Source organism: Macaca thibetana, chromosome 1, assembly GCF_024542745.1.
Source record: "Macaca thibetana thibetana isolate TM-01 chromosome 1, ASM2454274v1, whole genome shotgun sequence".
Classification (NCBI taxonomy): domain Eukaryota; kingdom Metazoa; phylum Chordata; class Mammalia; order Primates; family Cercopithecidae; genus Macaca; species Macaca thibetana.
In genome coordinates this window covers 86,223,519-86,247,599 of record NC_065578.1, presented here as the reverse complement: position 1 = coordinate 86,247,599, position 24,081 = coordinate 86,223,519, and the positions used below count along the sequence as shown (strand labels likewise).

General features: G+C 35.1%; 3 protein-coding genes and 2 pseudogenes across 7 annotated transcripts in view; 2 read left to right on the top strand and 3 right to left on the bottom strand.

Annotated features, from left to right (window-relative positions):
- The window catches only part of LMO4 (LIM domain only 4), a 523,833-nt gene that overhangs the window by 295,175 nt on the left and 204,577 nt on the right, over nt 1-24,081 (bottom strand). The gene's annotated exons all lie outside the window — the stretch shown is intronic.
- SELENOF (selenoprotein F) overlaps nt 1-24,081 on the top strand; it is a 270,936-nt gene that overhangs the window by 78,293 nt on the left and 168,562 nt on the right. The gene's annotated exons all lie outside the window — the stretch shown is intronic.
- The window catches only part of HS2ST1 (heparan sulfate 2-O-sulfotransferase 1), a 198,323-nt gene that overhangs the window by 56,444 nt on the left and 117,798 nt on the right, over nt 1-24,081 (bottom strand). The gene's annotated exons all lie outside the window — the stretch shown is intronic.
- On the bottom strand, nt 365-12,403 carry LOC126944907 (SUMO-activating enzyme subunit 2-like; annotated as a pseudogene). Its single transcript, XR_007722227.1, has one exon. The product of XR_007722227.1 is annotated as an SUMO-activating enzyme subunit 2-like (transcript).
- Nucleotides 12,403-13,345, top strand: LOC126944831 (SUMO-activating enzyme subunit 2-like; annotated as a pseudogene). The gene has a single exon (XR_007722209.1). The product of XR_007722209.1 is annotated as an SUMO-activating enzyme subunit 2-like (transcript).

Below are 24,081 nucleotides of genomic sequence, written 5' to 3'. Positions count from 1 at the left end.
GGGATGGTTAGGAAAGGATCCAGAGAAGGTGACTGAGATAAGAAAGTACCTTCTGGGCCAGGCGCGGTGGTTCACGCCTGTAATCTCAGCACTTTGGGAGGTCAAGACGGGTGGATCATCCGAGGTCAGGAATTTGAGACCAACCTGGCCAACATGGTAAAACTCCATTTCTACTAAAAATACAAAAATAAGCCGGGTGTGGTGGTGGGCGCCTGTAATCCTGGTTACTCAGGAGGCTAAGGCATAAGAATCGCTTGAACCCGGGAGGCAGAGGTTGCAGTGAGCCGAGATTGTGCCACTGCACTCCAGCCTGGGCAACAGAGTGAGACTTTGCCTTTTTTTTTTTTTTTTTTAAAAAGTGCCTTCTGGGTGACAAAGAAACCTTCTAGGCAAAGGGAAAAAGCATAAGCAAAGTCCTTGGAGGGCAACACTGAATAGTGCACATAGACCCTCAAAGTGGTTCTTAATAAGCTTAGAAGATAGGAGAAAGATAAAGGGCAAGCTAAAACATAAGGCAGAAAAGTGGGCAGAAGCCAGATCACAGTGTCTTAATCACCATACTAGGAATATGAATCATATCCTATAAGCCAGCATTCTGAAACTCATTGGTCTCAGAGCCTCTTATACACTTAACGATTGTTAAGGACACCAAAGAGCTTTGGTTTATGTGGGTTACATCTAGCAATAGCACATTAGTAATTAAAAGTGAGAAACATTAACTCACTTTAAAATAACAATATGACATGTCAGCATAAATGACATGATTTCGTGAAAAAATTCTCCAAAACCAAAAAAATTCAGTGTAACATTATATTTTTGCAAATCTTTTAAAATGTCTGGCTTAATAGAAGACTACTGGATTTTCATATCTGCTTCTCCAAAAGATTATCATATATTATTTGGGTTGGAGTCAATGAAGAAAATCAGACTCATACAGATACAGTTGGAAAAGGAGTACTTTAGTAGCCTTTTCAAATAATTGGAAATATTCTTTTTCAATTCTATACTAAAACCTAGTATTAATTTCTTAAAAGTTAACTGCAAGTGATAGAAAACCATATTAATGAATATATACTATTCATGTTCATATCAGTGAATATATTGTTATATTGATAGACTTTGCACTGTCATTTGAAAAATACTGGTATATGGAGTTACACAGATCCTCCAAATATTAATACATTAGAATTGTATAACAAAAATTATACAATTGTAAAAATCACATTCATTATAATACCACCAATCTCAGAGAAGTCTAAGTATTGGGAAACTCTTATGGTCATAGTGGCAGATACAAGGTTTTTTGAATTTTATAATTGGCAACTAATACTGTCAACTGTTTTCCTTACAGCGACAAGTTCATTTTGTTCATTGTTGAGAAAATATCTCCCAACTACACAGGTCTGAATAAACATAGTTTGTGTGTTGATCATTCTTTCAAGTAAAAACAGTGTTCTATGAAAAATATTGCCTTGTTGAGCTTGCAACTTGTCTTAATCTATTTTCTGTTGCTATGACAGAGACCGGGTAGTTTATAAAGAAGTTTCTTTAGCTCCTGGTTCTTTAGGCTGGTAAGTTCAAGACTGGGCAGCCATATCTGCTGTCTTCTGGTAAGGGCTTCATGCTGCATCAAAAAATGATGGAGGAATGGAAGAGAAACTGACACGTGCAGAAAATAGGAGTGCAAACGAGACAGGCAACCTTGCTTCATAACGACCTGATCTCATTGTAACTAACGTAGTCCTCAGAGACTGAGAACTCACTAACTCCCTCAAGACTGCACTGATTCTTTTATGAGAGCAGATTTTTCATGATCCAAACGCGTCTTAAACCACCACCTCTCAACACTGTTACATTGGGGACCAAGCGTCAACATGAGTTTTGGTAGAGACAAACCATATTCAAACCACAGCACAAGTCAATCACACAAGTGCTTTACCTCAAGACAATCTCTGTACTGTGGTATGCAGAAGTGCTTGATGTACTTTCCATATTGTGACAGAATATTAAGGACATACACAAAATAGTCAAGATTTAATAAAATTATTGCTTTCTGATGGACATTCTTATGTGAAAATGGCTTTTGAGGGTTTGGGCTGTTAGAGAAAGGTAGCAAAAAAACACAATGCCTACTAGTACAGTTTGGTACCACCACTGCTGTTTACCATGAGGACAAATATCAACTAGTGAAAAAGGCAACTAACATCGTAGAATTATTATGAAAATAGTTGTGAACTATTTTGTGAAAGCCCTAAAGGAGTCTTAAGGATCCCTATGGTACACGGACTGCACTTTCAGAACAACTTCTATAAACAATAAAGAGCCATTTTTTTTTTAAGAGTTTTAAGTAACCTATATGGGACTTCTGCAATGCAAGATTTCCCCAAGGTATCATTTTATAGAGTGATAATGCTTACAGTTGAGTATCAATGGCCTGAAGACATAGTGAGAATTAAGACCTGAAGGAAAGCAACTGCAATAAGGAAGAAGCATGGGGACTGGAAGGAGACAGGTTAATGGGATAGAGGCTTAGGTGACAAGAGTAGATGAGGGATTGGAAGTGGCTAAGGTGCTGTCTCTAGGCTTCTTTACTGAGGAGGAAGATGGTGCCATTCACTGAATTTGAGAATTGGGGAAGGAAGAACAAATGGGGATGAAGAAAGGAATTCAGGATAGTTTGTACTCTACAATGAAGTTCTAACTGAGAAATCAAGTATGTAGCTGGTCAATGAAAGAGCCGATTTTCATAATGGCTTTATTTCAAGCTTGTGTAAGAACAATATCCAAGCCTAACAGGTCTAGAGAATAGGATGAGGAAGGCACAATGGCAGAAAAGTTCTGGATTAGAGTGTAATATGGCATCTGTTCCCTCCCAGCCCCATGAATATCCGGATATTTATGTGTTTGAGTTTTTAGAGAAAGGGAATGCAAGGAAATGATTAAGGAGCTGTTTTGAAGAAGGGCTTTGTAATATAAAGGGGACACTGTATTAATTAGGGAAACATCAGCTGTTGTAAAGAAATCTCGATTGTTTACTACACAAGAAGTTTAGTTCTTGCTCAAGTACCAATGTGAGTGTTCCTGGTTGGCAGATGGCCTTTTATGCAGTAATTCAAGGAATTATGCTCCTTTCCTCTTCTGACTTTGCCATTCTCCCCAGTACCTTGAAGTCTTTTGATACAGCTGGCCGATAGAGTACAGAAAGCACAACTATTTCTTAATTATCTTGGCAAACACTAGTCATATGGCTCTGCCTAGATGCAGGGGTTGTGGTGAGAAATTTAATCTTTGGTGGGTAGTTGCTTCCTAGCAATAAAAACATATTAGAGGAAGACATGCATGAATAGCCGGTATATAGTTCACCATTTCTTCACAGAGGCACATAAAGCAGGTTCATAAGTGATAAAGTATGACATTAGTGAGGACATAGGAGAACTTTCTCCATTTCTACATGAAATGTGACATCAATCTTAGCACCATGAAGGCTCCCGTACTTTCTGGCATTTCCTCTTGGGGAAGCAGCAGAGATGATGATGCTTGATTAGAGACAGCTGTTCTATGGACAAGCCGGTAACCAAGCCGATGCTTATGCATAGAGGGAAGTCTGCTTTTCAAAAAACAAACAAACAAACAAAAAAACCCACGAGATATCTCTAGAAGACTTTCAGAAATATTAGAAAGGAATTTCAATGGAGAATGAAGCCCTGTGCAAACATCTAGGGTAATGGCCAAAATAGGCTATTTGGCTATTATAATAATGAAAAATAGGCTATTAATGTAATTCTGATTCCATATGTATTTACAGGGTTAGTGTGAGGGACAGACTTGGATTATCAGTTTCAGACACAGTGAGTTTCAGGTGCCCATGGAACATCCAGGTAGTAATATGCAGGTTACAGAAGACACACATCTCAGGAGAAAGTTATGAACTAAAGATAGAAATTAGGAGTCACAACACAAAGGCAGAGTAAATGAAATCATGAAGGTATAGAGTTAAGAAAAGAGAATTTTATTTTTCACTTTATTTTTAATTTTTATTTTTAAACATCAACAGAGAATTTTGAATTCATCAGCTTTTGGTTCTAAAAATCTGTGTTACCAACACTACCTAGAACACATGTGCCATACAACCAAAAACAAATCTGCACTATCACTGCAAGATCATGTACTAATCTATTAACAAACATTTTAAGTGCTTTTGACCACGTTGTCCACTTGTAAATACTCCAAGTATACTGCAGCAGATAAATACTAGCTTCATGTCTTACTGACATGCCTTTAAAATGTTTTTTGAAGGACTCATGAGTTTTGTAACTCACAAAGCAAACAGCTGGACCTTACTACTAAGAATGCATTAACTAAAATCTCTGCTAGCATTTTTTTCCAAAATAAAACTAAACATAATATTGTAGAAGATGTGAAGACGGTTGAAAGTAAATTAGTCAGGAAGACATTAAACATTTTTTAATGCACTTACTGATGGAAAAATAAAACAGGAGTAAATTATATATAAGCTTTGTAATTCAGCTAAAATATTAATTTTGATATTAAACTGGTAGGAATATTCAGAGATTTCCTTAAATTCTCAGCAGAAGTCCATACTGCCATTAAAATAGATGTGCTTTGATTGTTGAAATAAATATCATACCAAGAAGATTAAAGCATTTTCAAAATCAAGAAAGAAATGCCAGAACTGTCTACAAAGCTAAATTATTTTCACACTTCAACAACTGCACCTGGTGCTCCACTCACTAGTAAGTAAAAAGAATAAGAAGTAACTAGGATTCAACTCCAGCTGGGTTTGGATATCATTAACTAAAACCTAATGCAGCAGCTGTTGAAAATTAGAATTAGCAATGCTGAAAACGTGCTATTATTTCACTGGAGTTTGATATGCATCATATTCTACAGCAATGGTTCTCAAATTGAGCATGCGCCAGAATTACTTGGAGCATTTGTTAAAATACAAATTCCTGCCTTCCCACATTCCCTAGCTACTAATTCCAAGGACTAAGAATTTGTCAATCCAGTTCCCAATGCCGATATGATGGTCCAGGAACACTTTGAGAATCAGTGTTCTAGAGGGCATTTCTGTTGGCTTATTAAGAAGACAGATACAGAATATTATCTTTTCCATGTAACTAATTAATTTGTACCCCATTAACTGGAATTTTAGATATAGCTTAGATCTGTGAAAAACAACTTAATGGTATAAACTAGTTGTGAGGGTATTCTGGTCATCATGTCAATTATCTTTTAACTCATGGCACTGATTCTACTGGACTAATTGGATTTCCCATCTTCCTCACTGCTCCCCACCAACCACTAAGTCTCCTAAGGCTAGTCAGTTCCTCCTTAAAGGATGCTGTAACCATCATTATGAAAAGCACGAGTGAAATGTTTACATTGTTCTTGAGCATAAACTGTTATAAAACCCTTTGAAAATGCAACATTAATTAATTCTGAATCATGGTCATTACCCCACACCCTTTTAAACTGAAACTGTTTTTGGGGTACAACCAAGAATTCAAGAACCATGTTAAAGATATTAATCTAGGAACATTCTCTTATATGAAGAAATTCTGATTAAACTACAATTTCCAGTCCTGGCTCACTAGTTAAAAACTGAAGCTCAAGTGGATTGTACACTACCCATTGTGAAGACTAAAACAGTGAGTTAAAAATTTTTTTTGGGACTGGGTCTCACTCTGTCACCCAGCTTATAGTGTAGTGGCATGATTAGGGCTCACTGCAGCCTCAACCTCCCAGGCTCAAGTGATCCTCTCACCTCAGCCTCCAGAGTAGCTGGGACTACAGGCGCGTGTTACCATGCCTGGCTAATTTTTGTATTTTCTGTAGATACAGGGTTTCAGCATGTTGCCCAAGCTGGTCTCAAACTCCTAGGCTCAAGCGATTAGCCCACCTCAGCCTCCCAAGATGCTGGGATTAACGGTGTAAACCATTGCACCTGGCCTAATACTTTTTATATTTTACAGCTCTGTATCTTCTGAGAAACTGTTATAGCTTTTCAGTTGAATTTGTATTTTTAATGAATCTTTAAAAACTAGTCACAGGTATTAATATTCTAAAGATGTTCTTTTCTAAACATCGATTTCCAAAAATTGTCTTCCTTTGCATTTGTCTTGTGTAACAAAAAAGAACCATTATTCAGGATCCTGTAAACTACAATTCTTTACTAGTGACACTTCAACATGCCCACAATGCAATGATAATTGATATTCTCAATAATGACCAGTAAAATGCTGGACAGTTGTATCAATTGACAAAAACTAATGCTGGACCATAATTTGAGTTTTAATTGTGTTTTACTGAATTTTAATTACATGAAACAAGTGTAAGAAAAAAAATTCTCAAGTAGAATATTCTTCATCTTGCAGACTACCATTTACTATACAATAGACATTTTAATATCTACTTTAAAATAATTTGTTGATCTTTACATAGCCTATATATTAGCTTTTTAAATCCATTAATATTTTTGGCTTATTTTCCTATGCCAGAAATAAAATTACAATCATTATGAAAAGGTATGGGTTGATAAAATTAATGGTGATGAGGCAAAGTAACTCAAAACTGTTTTATTAGTTACTCTGCCTCATCCTCATTAATCTATTTGAATTAGGCAACATAAATTTAAGTACCTTCTAACTGAACACTGGAACCAATCAAACCATGAAAACCGAAAAAAAAACATGTAGAATTAATGTGACTTTTTGGGGGAGGAGAGCCTAACTTGTTTAAAAGCTACTTCTTTCTCTGAAAGAAAGGTGATAACCATTATTACCCAGTATACAGCAGACACACAAATTTGCTTAAAAAAATATATACATACTAAATTAAACCATATGGGAGACAGAGTTCTTCACTCCGCAATCTAAGAAACATTAAAAGGAAGTGAAGGATAATGTTAAAAGTGAAAGTTTGAGGTGATTTGATCTCTACCAACCTAATGTTACACATAGCACAGTCAAAGCTAAAGCTCCATACATGTCAAGACTGTTTAGTATAATATTCTAGGAATATCACACCTGACTAATCCTCAGAGGTTTTTTCCTCTAATGGCGCCAAGACTCTGAAGGGCACAGTGAAAGTGGCAGAAAAGTCAGAGATTAAAGTGGTCAGATAACTAGTGCAGGACCACGATTTCTGAGACTAGAGTAATCTAAGAATCATATAGAAAGTTAGATTACCTTAAAATAGATTACAGGGTATAACAAATTCCATGGGACTGGGGAATCTGTATTTTTAAAAAGCTCCCAAGGTGATATAAGAGCAGGTGGTCTAAAATCGATAACAGAAGATATTAGAAAGCAACACAGGTGTCAACATTTGTTGACTCTGGTTTGTGACCTTGTAGGTACCATTCTCCATTTTACCCTTTTATAGCTAAAATTTTATAGGAGTCTCTGTAGCATAATCTCTCATATTTGGAGACCATTTTATTTCTAATGTACTCCCAGTTTATTTCCCAATTTTGGCTTTTTTTTTTTTGGTGGCCTAAGAAAACCTAGAAATAATAAGCCTAAATAAAACAAAGTTCAAAAAATAAAGAAAATAGAAATTTTAGGAATAAGATTACTTGATGGGATCTATCAAATTACTCAAATTCTTAAATCTTAATTTATAATTACTAACATTTATATTTGTACATTAAAAGATAACATACTAATTATCTAGACCCATACACACCATAGAAAAGGCAGACTGTTAGACTAGATAATAAAGCAAGATTCAACCATATCCTGACCACAAGAAAACCACTTTAAATGAGAGAAACATTAAATAACTTAAAAGGAAAAGGATGAAAAAAATATATCATGTTATCACAAATCAAAAAAAGCTGGTATAGCCATATTAATGACAAACAGATCTCAGAGTAAAGAATATTGGCAAAGATAAAAAGGATCATTTCATAACGATAAAGGGGTCAATTTATCAAAAAGACATAACAATCCTAAACACTTTTGTACCTTTATAAGACGAGTTTTAAAAACATATGAATTAAAAACTCACAGGAAAAACAGACAAATCTGCAAGTATAATCAAAGATTTCACCATCATGCTCACAATAATTGATAGTAAACAGAAAATCACTAAGATACAGCAAATTTGAACAGTCATCAACTAATTAGCCAATTGGCATTTAGAGAACACACCATCCAGAATGCAGATACACATTCTTTTCAAGAGTACATGGAACATGTGATAAGATAGACCACATTCTCACTCATAAAATGAGGTTCAAAATATTTGAAAGTACTCAAATCATACAAAATATGTTCTGACTAAAACAGAATTAAATTTAAAATAACAGAAAAGACATTTGAAATGTCCACAAATACCTGGACTAAATAACACACTTCAAGTAACCCAGAGGACAAAGAAAAAAACAAAAAGGAAAGTAGAAAAGTATTTTGAACCTAATAAAACAAAACCATCAAAATTGTGAGATGTAACTGAAGCAGTGCTTTAAGGGAAACACATAGCACTACACGATCATATTAGAAAAGAAGGCAATTCTAACATCAGTGACCTAAACCACAGCTAGTTCTTTGTGCCCCCCCAAAAAACAAAATCAATAAAACTGATAAACTTCTAACCAGACTAATAAGAAAAAAAGAGAAGATACAAATTATCAATATCAGAAATGACAAAGGAGAAAACACTACAGACAATAAAGGAATATTATAAGCAACTGTAGCCAATAAATGTGATAAATTGCTAAATTCCTTGAAACACAAAAATTAACAAAGCTCACGTATAGCTAAACAGAATAGCCTTTTAAATCTATCAAATGTATAAATAAAAAACTTTGGCACAAAAAACAAAAACAAACCTTTCTCACAGATAAACAAAAGGCCCAAATGGCTTAGAAAATTCTACCAAACAAACAAACAAAAATACCAATACCAAAAATACCAACACAAGAAAACATCAACACAAACTCTTGAAGAAAACTGAAAAGGAAAAAATGCTTTCCAATTGAGTCTCTGAAGCCAGCCTTGATATCAAAATCAGACATGAAATCCCTTATAAACATAGAGACAAAAATTAACAAAATTTAGTGAAATGAAAGGACAATTATCATACCTATGTAGTTTATCCCAAGGATACAGATTGATTTAACATGCAAAAGTTAATGTAACTTACCTTATTAAACAAGCTAAAGACCATGTATTCATCTTAATACATGCACATAAACAAAATCCAACATCAATTCATGATAAAAATCTCAGCAAACTGGGAATAGAAGGGAACTTCCTCAAACTAATAAAAGGATCTCCTTTTATTTCAGTTCAGCTGGTATCATACTTCACTGAAAGACAGACTGGATACTTTCACCCTAAAACTGTGAAGGAGGCAAGAATGTCCACCCTCATCAGTTTTATACAACACTGTCTTGGAGGCTCTAGCTTGTGCAATAAGGCAAGAAAAAGAAAGGCACACAGATTAGAGAGCAAGAAGTAAAACTGTCTTGTCACAGACAGCATGACTGACTGTGTAGAAATTCTCAAAGAATCTATCAAAAAAGCTATGAGAATTAATGAGTTTAGCAAGGTTGCAGTATATAAAAACCAATATACCTAAATCAACTGTATATTACTAACAACAGACAATCAGAAATTCACATTAAAAAATACCATGTAAAATAGCACAAAAATATAAACAAACTTTGCAATAAGATGCACAAGACCATACAGTAAAAATTATAAAAAACTGCTGAGGCCCGGCGCGGTGGCTCACACCTATAATCCCAGCACTTTGGGAGGCCGAGACGGGAGGATCACAAGGTCAGGAAATCGAGACCATCCTGGCTAACACGGTGAAACCCCATCTCTACTAAAAATACAAAAAACTAGCCGGGCGAGGTGGCGGGCGCCTGTAGTCCCAGCTACTCGGGAGGCTGAGACAGAAGAATGGCATGAACCCAGGAGGCGGAGCTTGCAGTAAGCCGAGATCATGCCACTGCGCTCCAGCCTGGGCAACAGAGTGAGACTCTATCTCAGAAAAACAAAAAACAAAAAACAAAAAAAACACTGCTGAGAAAAATTAAGTAAGATCTAAATAGATATGCCACATTCATGATTAAAAGACTACTGTTAAGATGTCAGTTCTCCCAGAATTTATATACAGATGCCATGCAATCCCAATGAAAACCACAGGGCACTTTTTGGTATGACTTGACCAACTAATTCTAAAACTTGTATGGAAATGTAAATAATTTGGAATAGGCAAAACAAATTGAAAGATAATGAACAACTTAGTTGCTAGTTTCATAAAGTTCTCATTTTAGTTGGTTGTTTATTCCCAAACTAGTTTATGGCAGTTTTCTCTGTTACTGTAACTGCAAAAATCAAAGACATATGAGTGTGAAATGAAAGAGGACTATTGCTTCCATGAAAATCAAATTGGATACTCCAGAAAGACCTATGAAATACTGGTCTTAGATCAGATATTGACAAAGAAATTGCAAAAGACTTGAGGGAAAAATCTGGAGATCTAAGTTGTTTTGCAAAGGTGTTAAATTTTTTGGTTACATTTTAAAGGAAGTCCAAAATGGAAAATATAGACTAAGTATTATAGGTGTGCTTTTATTAAACATCAGTTGATAACACACAAACTCGTTTGAATCTTATCTTTTCCTCTTAACATTACAAACAAGCTAGTTCTCCCATATTATTGAAAACATTGTTCTTTTAAATAGTTGCATCTGGCACAGGCTTTTAAAGTTACTGAATCCGTGCATACACATACTGACGTCTCCTATAATGAGGTACAGTCATTCATTTCTCACTCTTCCTGAATTGACAAGTAGGAATTAAAGATAATATGGATTAAGAAGAGTTTAAAATTGGATTCTCAATACAGATGTCACAGGCAATGACTACTTCTTTACTTAAAAAAAAAAAAAGTCCTGGCTGAATATTTGTCCCCTTTATTCTCATCTATTACCTGTTTATTCAAATCTATAAAAGCAGCTTCTTCAAAAAACTACCGACCACAAAATTGCTATTAACTCAACAACCTGTGGCAGTTATCAAAACACTTCCCACTTCAAAGGTGAACAGTAAAAACAATTACCTATGTGGAGTTTTAAAAAAGGGTTTTAAAAACATCCCTCACTTATGTGTGAAGGCAAAAATATACACTGACATTTCATGCCTGGTGTCTAGTTGCTGTCTTCCTATGTTTGCTTTCTAGGGAATCAATAAAATAAAAATAATAAGGATAGAAATAGTAATGGTAGGCCGGGTGAGATGGCTCACGCCTGTAATCCCAGCAATTTGGGAGGCCAAGGCGGGTGGATCGCCTGAGGTCAGGAGTTCGAGAACAGCCTGGTCAACATGGTGAAACCCCGTCTCTACTAAAAAACACCAAAATCAGCTGGGCGTGGTGGTGGGCACCTGTAATCCCAGCTACTTGGGAGGCTGAGGCAGGAGAATCGCTTGAACCTGCGAGGCGGAGGTTGCAGTGAGCTGAGATCACACCATTGCATTCCAGCCTGGGCAACAGCCCTAGACTCTGTCTCAAAAAAAAATAAAAACGACGTGCATAGCTCTTCACATCTAGAACCTGCTGGTCTTTCAGGCCTAACTGGGGTTCATTCTGTTGATCTGATGCATTCTTCTCCTTGACTTTGTACTTCAGCCCAGTTAAACAGCACTGGAGGTTTCCTTTTCCGTCATAGTTTGTCCATTGTCAACAGATAACAGATGTCATCATTAAAAAGCTTGGTAAAAAGTTTAACTGGATTATATCCAGTTGATTTAGTCCATTCCTCAGTGCAAATACATTTAATGTCACCATCTTTATTAGAATGTTCTAGCTCTGGCTTCGGCTTCTGTTGGTTCCCAGGCAGCTTCAGGGTCAGTTCTGTCAGAAGATACTTAAGTACTTTGCCCAAATGATGCAATGTATAGGTTCTGAAGGTGTGTTACAAATTGTACAGTCAGGAGAGGTTCTCTGTGTTGGCTTAGGATGACATTCATAACACTTGGTCACACCCTTTTTCATAGTAGTTATTTGTCCAAGATATCCAGCAGTTCCAGTTCCAGTAAGAGGAACATCAGCTGCCAGGCACATTCTATTAACATGGTTTCGGGCAGCTCTGTTATCTAAAGCATTCATAACCAATAAAAACTATCAAAAAATTCCATATTGTAGTCAGGGTTCATGATGCTGTAATGGTAGGCAATGATATTAGTTTTCAGGTAAAATTGCAGTGCACTTTCCCTGGCAACCTGTGCCTTTGATCTTCCAACATGTTTCTTTTGAAACAAAACCTATCTGTTGAGGTTGGTGACATCAATAGTAACTAGATCAATCAGGTCAATTGGGAGAAGCCGGTGAGCACCAGGTTCTTGAGGAGCTGACAGCGCTGAGACTCTGAGAGTTCATTTAGCAGAAAAGGGGGATGGAGCTGAGCTCATATGGGATAAGGATGACCCATATGCAATGGATTTTGTCACCTCTGCTGCAAACCTCAGGATGCATATTTTCAGTATGAATATGAAGAGTAGATTTGATATCAAATCAATGGCAGGGAATATTATTCCTGCTATTGCTACTACTAATGCAGTGATTGCTGGGTTGATAGTATTGGAAGGATTGAAGATCTTATCAGGAAAAATAGACCAGTGCAGAACAACAGTTTTGAATAAACAACCAAACCCAAGAAAGAAGCTTCTTGTGCCTTGTGCACTGGATCCTCCCAACCCCAATTGTTACATATGTGCCAGCAAGCCAGAGGTGACTGTACAGCTGAATGTCCATAAAGTGACTGTTCTCACCTTACAAGACAAGGTAGTGAAAGAAAAATTCACTATGGTAGCACCAGATGTCCAAAGTAAAGATGGGAAAGGAACAATCCTAACATCTTCCAAAGAGGGAGAGACAGAAGCTAATAATCACAAGAAGTTGTCAGAATTTGGAATGAGAAATTGCAGCTGGCTTCAAGCAGATTACTTCCTCCAGGACTATACTTTATTGATCAACATTCTTCATAGTGAAGACCTAAGAAAGGATGTTGAATTTGAAGTTGTTGGTGATGCCCCAGAAAAAGTGGGGCCAAAACAAGCTGAAGATGTTGCCAAAAGCATAACCAATGGCAGTAATGATGGAACTCAGCCTTCCACCTCCACAGCTCAAGAGCAAGATGATGTTCTCATAGTTGATTCGGATGAAGAAGATTCTTCAAAGAATGCTGACGTCAGTGAAGAAGAGAGAATGCACAAGAGGAAATTAGACCAGAAAGAATCTCGGTACAAAGAGGTTACGTACAGAACAGAAGGAAGAGCTTGATGATGTCATAGCATTAGATTGAACAGAAATGCCTCTAAACAGAGCCCTCTTAATACTTATTTATCTGGGCAGAACCAGATTATGTTACGTCCTTTGTTCCAAAGGGAAAAAACTGACACCAGTGACTTGAAAATGATTCTGCTCCCTTTGAAAGCATTCATTTCGCTAGAACTGTTAGACACACTGCAGTATGCTATACTGAAAGTAGGAGTATAGTTTTAAAAAACCTTTGAACAAAGTATGTGCATAACCAGTCATGAGAAAAAACAACACAATGCATGTTGTCTTTTTAATGTAAATACCCTTAGGTATCATTAACAGTTTCAAAATATTGTGGTTTAGTAAAGTTGATACCTGGTTATAAATATTATGCCCTTATTTTTGGCTAGAAGAATGAATTTTAGCCTAGATCTAACCATTTTTATACTCTTAACCGACTGAAACAGATTCAAAGAAGTATCAAGTGCTATGCATTGAAACTTGTTTTTAAATGTTAAATGGCACTATGTACATTAATGTAAAACAGTGTTAATTTACTCACATTTTCAGTTTGTACTGCCTGGTATGTCTGTGTATGAAGCCAATTTTTGTGTATTGTTATAGTTTCAGGTTATTTATAGTAGATGTTTTGTAAAACTCAGTGACTACGCTTATGGACCAAATAAATGGCATCTGCATTCTTGTTACATAATAGATAAATAAACAAATGGTAACGGTGTCAACTAGAAAGCTAAGAACTAGTACAGCTGTAATGTCCAAAAATGTCAGTACTGTCTGTTACTGCTATTTATTTAACGGTCTTTATTTTCTTATCTTCTAATTCTACATAACAAAAATAATGCCACATTTCAAAATTATGTGACTAAATAGTGCTAGTATTTACTACCACAGAACCTTTCTCCTCCCCAGTGTTTTGGCTGCTGAACTGAATATAGATTATCAAAGATTTGTTGTGAGCCTAACATTTCAATGGTTCTATAAATTTTATAGCATTTCATCTTACTTGCTCTGAGACTTCAAATACAAAAGCACTTTTTCTAAATTTTCTAAAATAAACATTACTATTATAATCCAAAGAAAATGTATTCTCACAAAATATGGTACAAATATAGTCACCCAACTAAATATTAAATATTTATTTCTATACATGTATTTCATGGCTTCCTGTATATATTTATTGATAAATACTAAAGCTGATATATGGAAAGACTTGATATATTTAGTAAGGTCATATTTCAGAAGCATTGTTAATGCAGATAAGACATATACATCCACATTTTTCAACAAGAAAGATGTTACTTCAGTTCCAAACGACCACACTTAAGGTAGGGCACAGACATATATAGAATATAAGACAGGACTGTAACAATCAAGTCTTCAGTTACTTTTCACTTCTGACTACATGACTATAGTAAACAAGATACCCCCATCAACTGATTCTTGGGGATAAAAAATCCAATTACTGTCTTGCTTTACAATAAATTTAGAATGAAATGTTTTGTTAATCAATTGTTAAATCAGGTAAAGCATAAGGTACTTTAAACTGATTATTTGGTCTCATAAAATGATTCAATCTAAAGGCTTAATTTAGAGTCACCTACAAAATGACCCTGTATTCTACGCTGTTAATCTTAAAAGTTTAATAGTTCTTAAACTTACATAATTTATTATTTTTTACCCAGAATCATCAATGTAGGACTAATTCTGATGAAATACATCTAGATTATTTCCCCTTTCCATCAGCCCATCTCCCAACCTAACAATACTTAGAATTATCACAAAGAGTCTTTCTAATCACACTTATTTAACTTTGTAGTATATTTTGAATTAGAAGGTACAATTAATAAAACTGTTCTCTATATAGAAAGATTTGTTATAAGGGTCCCCTATACCAGATGTGTCTGTTATTTCTCTGAGAAAATCTAATCTTGGAAGGGCTGGGGGAAAGGAAGAATAATAGCATGGCTCCTCTTTAGCTTCACTTTAAACGGCCACCATGATTAGAGAGGGCAAGGTTTCAGACATGCGTTTAGGAAGCATGTAGTCATTTAACTTTTTCATGTGGTGTAAAGCTTGTAAACAAGAAGTCAGAAAAGTAAATTCCTATGAATCATATACTTTTTACAAAGTATTTCAGTTAACATATTCCCAGATATACAGAATTACAGAATATTGCCAATTATAATCTATCCAATGATGACTGTGGAAATATGTAATTTCCAATGATATTTTATCATCTTGATATTCTGGAAACACTAAATAATATGGGATCTTTTCATCAGGAAGTCAATTTGTTCTGAAAGAAAAGGGTCTTTATGTTTAGTTATGCCTGGCAGGCATTGCAAAAGAGTACTTCTTCTCTATAATTAGCACAGTGAAGGTATATCTATCCAAAAAAATATCAAGAGGAGGTATATATAAGAAAGGAGATGGGTTTTTCATTTTTAAAATAATGGCTTCCTTAAAAAGTAATATCAACTAAAAATGGACTAAGGACTGAAACAAAGGACCTAGAACTGTAAAATTCCTAGAACATAGTGGCAAATTTTTATTACATGGGTCTTGGCAATGATTTGTTGGCTACGACATCAAAAGCACAGGCAAAAGAAGAACAAACAAACAAGGAGCATGACTGTATCAAACTAAAAAGTTTCTGCATAGCAAAGGAAACAATGAAATGGCAACCTACAAGATGGGAGAAAATATTTGCTAACCACATATCTGATAAGGGATTAATAGCTGTAACATATAAGAAACTCCTATAACTCAATAGCAAAAAACTTCAAATATCTCAAATTTACAAATGGACACAGGACTTCAATTAACGACTAACAGGTATAGGAAGATGCTGGACATCACTAATCATCAGGGAAATGCATATCCAAACAATAATAAGGTAAATGCTTTTTTAAAAAAGTTAAACACAGAACTAACATATGATCTACCAATCCCACTTCTGGGATAGGGTAGTTCTGTGTTGAATTTTTTAAAAGAACTGAAGTCAGAATCTTGAAGAGACAGTAGCACTCCCATATGTACACTGAAGCATTGTACACAACAGCCAATATGTAGAAACTTCACTGTCCACCAACAGATGAGTGGATAAAATGGATTTACTGTGTGATAACACAGTAAATTATTATTCAGCCTTTTAAAAGAATGAAATCCCATCGTATGCAACAACACAGATGAACCTTGAGAAATCATGCTAAGTGAAATAAGCCAGTCACAGGACAAATACTGCATGCCTCCATTGATGAAGTGTCTAAAGTAGTCAAACTCATAGATGCAGAAAGTAGAATGATGGTTGCCAGGAACCGAGGTGGGGAAGCAGTTGCTGTTAATGTGTATAAAGTGTGAGTTATGCAAGATAAAGCTCTAGAGGTCTGCTGTACAACATTGTGCTTAATGCTGTGTTAACAATAATGTCCTATACACTTAAAATTGTGTTAAGGGCGGGGGAAGGTTCATAATATTTTACATTTAATTTTTAAAATTCAATTTACTGCTTCTTTTTTTAATTTATATATACTTTTTGAGAAATTATACTACTCTCTACCTTTTACAGTTTTTTGAGGTGTCACAGAACATGCCTACTGGCTTTTTTCCCCCCTGAGATACACAGATACTCTGTGCTACGAAGTCTTCCTTTTTAAGGTTAATATTCCAGACTTTTGACTTAACTCTTGCTTATGTGCCTAATGACAGAAATCATGCTCTACTACTGCTAATATTCTATGAGCAGAAGGCTTGGATCTACCAGGGTATTCTTGAGGTTCTGAAAGGGCCACAGAACATAATTCTTCTCACTTCCTTCTAGTACCTGCCTCACCTGGATAAGTTATGCCTAGCCTGCAAAGCACCTTGGCTAAGAAAATGCCCCATGCCCCATGCACCACAAGCCCCCTGCAAAACCCAGTCAGAACAGTCTTCAGACTGGTGAATACAGACATCATTTAGAGATAAAGGTACTTCAAAGATGGGCAGAATAGGCATATTAGAAGGAAAATGGATACTTCTAAAAATCTCACAGGAATGGAATGAGAAAGAATATAGGTCTTATATCAAGCAAAAATCCTCAAGTTGAGACCTTGAAAGGCAAAAATCTCTCTGTTCAGGGATGGGGGAGAGGGAGAGACAGATGGAAATTCAGTCCTCAATTCTTGCTCAATTATATCAGAATAAGGAGGTACTATTTCTAACTTTCCCCAAACGTGAGACTCTTATTTCTTAAAATCTCTAAACTGTCCTCTATGGAGAAAAATGCCTTTTAAGCCTTCCATTGGAATGCCTTCCATTATTTTTCATTCCAAAGAAATCTGCTTGCTTTCCATTAATGGATCTATTAAAAGGAAACTACTTTTGTTCCTTCTTAACCTTCTTTTCTAATATAGTAAGAAGAACAAAATTCAATCCCCAGATTTTTTTAAAGCCTACAACGGGATTTTAAAATGCCACTAATTAGACTACACACATACAGACACTACTTGCACTGAATACTGTCACTCCATACACTGTCAACAACTGTAAGAAACTTCCTTTTTCAGCTACCATCTCTTGAGTGACTCCTATGCTTTGGCACTTAGTCTAGAAAGTTTATATATGGTATCTTCTACCTACCTTTTAATTAGTTACCACTGGCCAAACTTTAAAGATGAAGCAACTGAAGCTCTGTGAGGATAAAACCATAGCCAGTGCCACAGAGCCATTAAGTGGTAAAATCAGTATGTCACCCAGTTCTCTCTGATATTCACTGAATAGATTATTGAACTGATACAAGGATAAATGGATGACAGCTGTCCTGGATATTTAAGGACAGATAATAAACATCCAGAAATTCATTAAGAAAGTAATAATAATGAATAAGGTTATTATACTTCAACCTCTTCTGCATTCAGAGATGGATGTGTTAGATGCTCATTCCTATTCTTTTGCAGTGAGGCTGGAATGCACCAGGACAGAATTCAATAGCTGAGGATCCCAATGAAACCGAGAGGAAGAAAATATAAGCAGAGGCACACTAGGAAGCAAACTAACAGTCCAAAATAGCAAAGATACCTATGGTCCACACCCCGCCCTTACCAGTTCTTAGTGAACAATTGGTTTTGGTAATACTGCTGAGATAGCATAGACTGGTGGTTTAGATTATCTCTTTCCAGAATTGCCAAGATATTTTAAGTTTTAGCAAGCCCTGTATTTCAACTGGCCAGAAATCCACCACAGGAAGAGGCTGTGGAAAGTCATGAATTGCCATTTTGAAAACTGGAACCGTACAGTTACCAAAGGAGAGGTGCTTTATTACTAACCCACGTATCATTATTACCTTCCATATCAGTACAGGGTTCAGCCAAAGTTGTCATTTGGCTCATGATTGTTTTCACTAATTTATATTTTCCGTATACATGGGAAATTTAAAAATAGTTTTCAATTGTATACAATAGAAATTATATTAAAATTATAGATTACTTTTTTTTTTTAAAAAGGCAATATACTCAAGGCTTCAAATGTGAAAAGGTATTTTTAAAAAGGTATGTAAAAAATTTCTCTGTCAGAATCCTTTTTTTTTTTTTTTTTTTAGTTTCTCTCTGGTTCTGTATCTATCTGCTCAATTCCCAACCTTCACAACACATAATCACTATTATTAGTTTTTGGTTCAGAAATCACTTCACATATATATAAGTTAAAGCAAATACCTCACTTTTACACAAATATTAGGACAATATGTACTTTGCTTTGTCTTGCCTTTATGTAACTTAAATAGATCTTCGAGATCTTTCTACATCAAAACATAAATACAGTCCTTGTTTTGTTTAAAGCAGTACAGTAATTCACAATATGGATGCAAATTCTAATTTTTGCAGGACTTTCCAGAATAACTTCTGTTACATACAACATGCTTAGCTTTAGAGTTTTATAATCCTTAATTTTATTGAATTTGAATTTCCATTTGACATTTAATTTTGAAAATGTTTTATGACAGTACCCTAAATGTACTTGTTGGAATAATATTCAACAGTCTAATTATTTACATGTATATTCAGTTTCTAGGATGGCATCCCCAAACTCAAAATAAAATGTATGGACACAGTTAAATATGTCATGTACTTAAAATAATTATTTCAGTGGTAGTGACAGACTTTGCCCATCTGTGCATCCATCCATTTATTTCACTACTTTCCTCAGTAGTTATAAGATTGTGAGGTAACTGCTGATTGTTAAGAACACAGCATATTGTCACAGAACAGACCAAATCCACCTTGATCAAACAGATGGTTGTGACCTAACTAAATAAAATTTGACAAGTTTTAAAAACTGTAATATTAAGAAAGAGTTTACAGTCATTTATGACTAAAAAACTGTTGGTTAAAGTATATTAATCATTAACAATATAAAGATTTTCACTGTCACATGCCACGCAATTTTACTTCTAGGCACCTACTAGAAAAACATTTGCTTGTGTATACAAGAAAATATGAAGAAAAATGTTGACAGATGAACTGCTCATAACTGCAAACAATCTAAAATCTGTAAGAGATATATTATAGATATATGCTACATAACAGTTAAAGGAATGAACTAGATCTGGAAGTATCAAGATTGCTAGATATCAGAATTATTGAGTGAAAAAATGCAAGTTGTAGAATACATTCACTATGATAACCATCTCTGCAAATAAAAAATTTAAAAATGTATGGTTACACAAATATGAGTAAAAATACCAAAAAAGTACTAGGAACATACATACCCAATTTATAATACATTATATAAGACAGAGGATCAGAATTGGAGATGGTGGTAAAAAAAAAAAAAAAAATGTCAACTGTATTTGAAAGATTCTATTTTTAAAGACATATTGATATAATTTTAGAAGGCTAGCTAAATATGCAAAAATATTAATGTTTGATAATTCTGACAGACTAACCTTTGGACTTTTCTGTAATCTTTTAATTTCTAAAAATTAAAAAATATATATTAAAAGGCCATTTATTGTACAGATTTATTGGGCCATATAATTTTATAACTACAACCATGTAGAATAAATGAAATGAAAACATTTTAACTTGTGCTTTTCAACAGCAAGACACACTGAGTAATTAAAATAGTTATCCAACTCATAAACTCACCAAACTTCAATGGCTGTTTCACATCACAGGGAGATATTTTATGCAGAATTCACAATATTATAGAATTACATATTAAACATTCATGTACCACTTTCATCACCAGAAGAAAAGCACATTTCAATGACAATAAAGCAAAAGTTGGGAGCAGATTAAAAAAATGTCAGCACCCATGAATGTGATAAATTAGCAAAACAAATGAATTGATTTATAGTATTCACTTCATTAGAATAGGAAAAAGAACCCTAGCATTTTATTACCTAAGGTTTAATTTAACAAATACTATTGGGAAATAAAGTGACATATACAAGTGAATGTTCCAGATATTTGAAGCTTATTCTTTTAAGCATCAAAACCTTTCACTTATCCATGTTGATGACAATCTCTCAGAAAGGGCATACTTCCCTCAGTTTTAAAATACATGTATTGAACATACCAATGTTTTCCTTGAAAATGTGTGGGTCAGCATTCATTCATTCATTCAGCAAATTAGAACTGTCTTCAAAGAGCATGCAATCTTGACACTGTCATCTTGATATCAGTTTGGTTAAGGTAATTTTACAATTAGTACATCAACTGAATTAAAAATAAAATTCTTCAAAATTGGAAATATCTAAACAACTTTTCATGTCACTCCAGCATTATCTTTTATTTTTTCCCTACACAAATATTCTAGCCAAACTGTTACATCCCTATAACCTAGTCCATGTTTTCTCACCTTTGAGTCTTTGCTCAGTATTCATTTCACTTGGAATATCCTCCCTCCAGTTGCTGTCAAAAAATCTTCAAAGCCCATCTTCAAAATCATCTGTCAAAGCCCATCTCAGATCTCAGTGTGAATAGTATTTCTTATCTTCCCAATTAAATTAACAGTGCTTAAAAGTCTTTTGGTCTCCCAATGTGGTGATTCTGCAAGGATCTAGACCCAGAAATACCATTTGACCCAGCAATCCCATTACTGGGTACATAACCAATGGATTATAAATCATGTTGCTATAAAGACACATGTACACGTATGTTTACTGCAGCACTGTTCACAACAGCAAAGACTTGGAACCAACCCAAATGCCCATCAATGATAGACTGGATAAAGAAAGTGTGGCACATACATACCATGGTGTGGCCATAAAACAGGATGAATTCAGGTCCTTTGCAGGGACATGGATGAAGCTGGAAACCATCATTCTCAGCAAACTAACATAGGAACTCATAAGTGGAAGTTGAATAATGAGAACACATGGACACAGGGAGGGAAACATCACACACAGCGGCCTGTCAGGGGGTGGAAGACTAGGGGAGGGATAGCATTAGGAGAAACACCTGTTGTAGATGACGGGTTGATGGATGCAGCAAACCACCGTGGCACGTGTATACCTATGTAACAAACCTGCACGTTCCGCACATGTATCCCAGAACTTACAGTAGTAATTAAAAAAAGAAAAAAAAAAAAGTCTTTCGTCTTCCCTGAACAAGCTGTTGTAATTGTTAAACAATGGTATTGGGAGGTAAAGATTTACACAACAAAACCTAATTTATTTCAAACTAATGGGTCACACTTAGAATCCTTTCTTATAAAATAAAAATAATATCAAACTTGCAAGGTTATTGTGGAATGTATTATGTACAGAAGATGTCTATATCAATGCTGGATACATAGTAGATGCATAAGAAACTGATAAATATTATGATCTACACTATACGTGAAAAATCAAGTCAAGAGGCTGCATACTAAATTATTATGATAATACATTCTCTCATGGGCATGTACAAACATCAGAAAATCTTCTAGGCCATGAACTCAACTATGTGATATCTCCAAGAGAAAAAAGTAACTTAGAACAGGACTCATTTATTCTTCCTTAGTACATGAAAAGTCTGAATCCTAAAGAAGAATAAGTTTTTCAAAAAAGATATATTTAAAAGAATAATTAGAAGTACTGCTTAAAATACCAATAGGTTAAAAATTGTTCATAGGTTAATTAGTTCCTACTGCTGCTGTAACAAATGACCACAAAATGACTAGCTCATGGGAAAACAAATTTATTATCTTAAGAGTTCTAAAGGTCAGAAGTCCTAAAATCAAGGTGTCAGCTAGGTTATGTTCCTTCTGGAGGGTCTAGGAGAAAATCTATTCCCTAGAATCCTTTTCTAGCTCCTGGGGGCCACCTCCATTCCTTGGCTCATGGCCTGAGCCTCCATCCTCCAGCTGCACAGCATCTTAAAATCTGTCTCTCACTGACTAAGACTCCTGCTTCTGTCATTACATTTCTTTTTTAGGACTCTGATTCTCTTGCCTCCCTCTTATAAGGACACTTGAAATTACATTGAGACTACCTAGATAATCCAGGATAATCTCCCCATCTCAAGATGCTTAATTTAATCACACCTACAAAGTCCTTTTTGCCATATAAAGTGACATATTCACAGGTTCTGGGGATTAATATGTGGACATATTTAAGGAACCATTATTTAGCTTAAAACAATGGGCATATCTGGCTCTTTAATTTTATAAAGATTACTAAACTTATTACTCTTTGATTCAAAACTTATTTTTTATTGTCTTTTAAAAGGGAAAGCTTCATACACATATTGAACACTGTAACAGTTTCTCAACTGAGAGAATTTGAAAGGCTTTGAGACCTCAAGATTCTTTCAAAATGTGATTCTGATTTCCTAGAGCCTCATTCTACTAGCCCGAGTACAATATTTGCATTTTCAAAAGTAATTCATTGAATGGTTGCATATTTACAAAACAAGGGTAATTTTAGTGAATAATTTAAAAACTTACAGTGAAAATAATTACTATAGTTTGAACAATAAAGTTATCAATCCATTGTTAATTTATTTTCTCCCCTCCAGAATCTGGGAAAACCACTCATAATAGTTACTCTGGAGACCACAGATCACAAAAAATTGAAGTGAGGTGTTGGGGAGACTTCAACTGCTCTAGAATGATTCTCCAAGTGTATATTGTAAATCTGCTATTCTCTTGTAATATTATATTTGCAACGTAAAAGAATTTATATTTTTGTTTGTCATGAAATAATAATTTACTATGACCTTCCTCACTGGTATTTCATGAAAGCCATTCTCACCATTGATTCTATTTTTGTTTTGACACTTTGAAACAAATTAAAGGGTAGATGGTCTACTTATTTTTTAGACTTACCAAAGAACTACTACTACATCTTTATATTAAAAAATTAATAATCCTTGTATATTTGCAAAATATTACTCATTAGACAATATGTTAGCTACTGTGTCTGAACTTCTAAACCAGTAAAACTGTAATTTTTCCATTCCTGTCCCTCATTAAGCTCGTCATTGCTCACTGTGGTGGTATACTGTTATTCACTATAAGGAATTATAAGTCATCAAAAGTCAAAGTATTATGCAAACTAAAATATTTACCACTTTAAGGCCGGTTGCAGTGGCTCACGCCTGTAATCCCAGCACTTTGGGAGGCCGAGGTGGGTGGATCACCTGAGGTCAGGAGTTTGAGACCAGTCTGGCCAACATGGTGAAACCCTGTCTCTACTAAAAATACAAAAATTAGGTGGACATGGTGGCGGGTGCCTGTAATCCAGCTACTTGGGAGGCTGAAGCAGGAGAATTGCTTGAACCCAGGAGGCAGAGG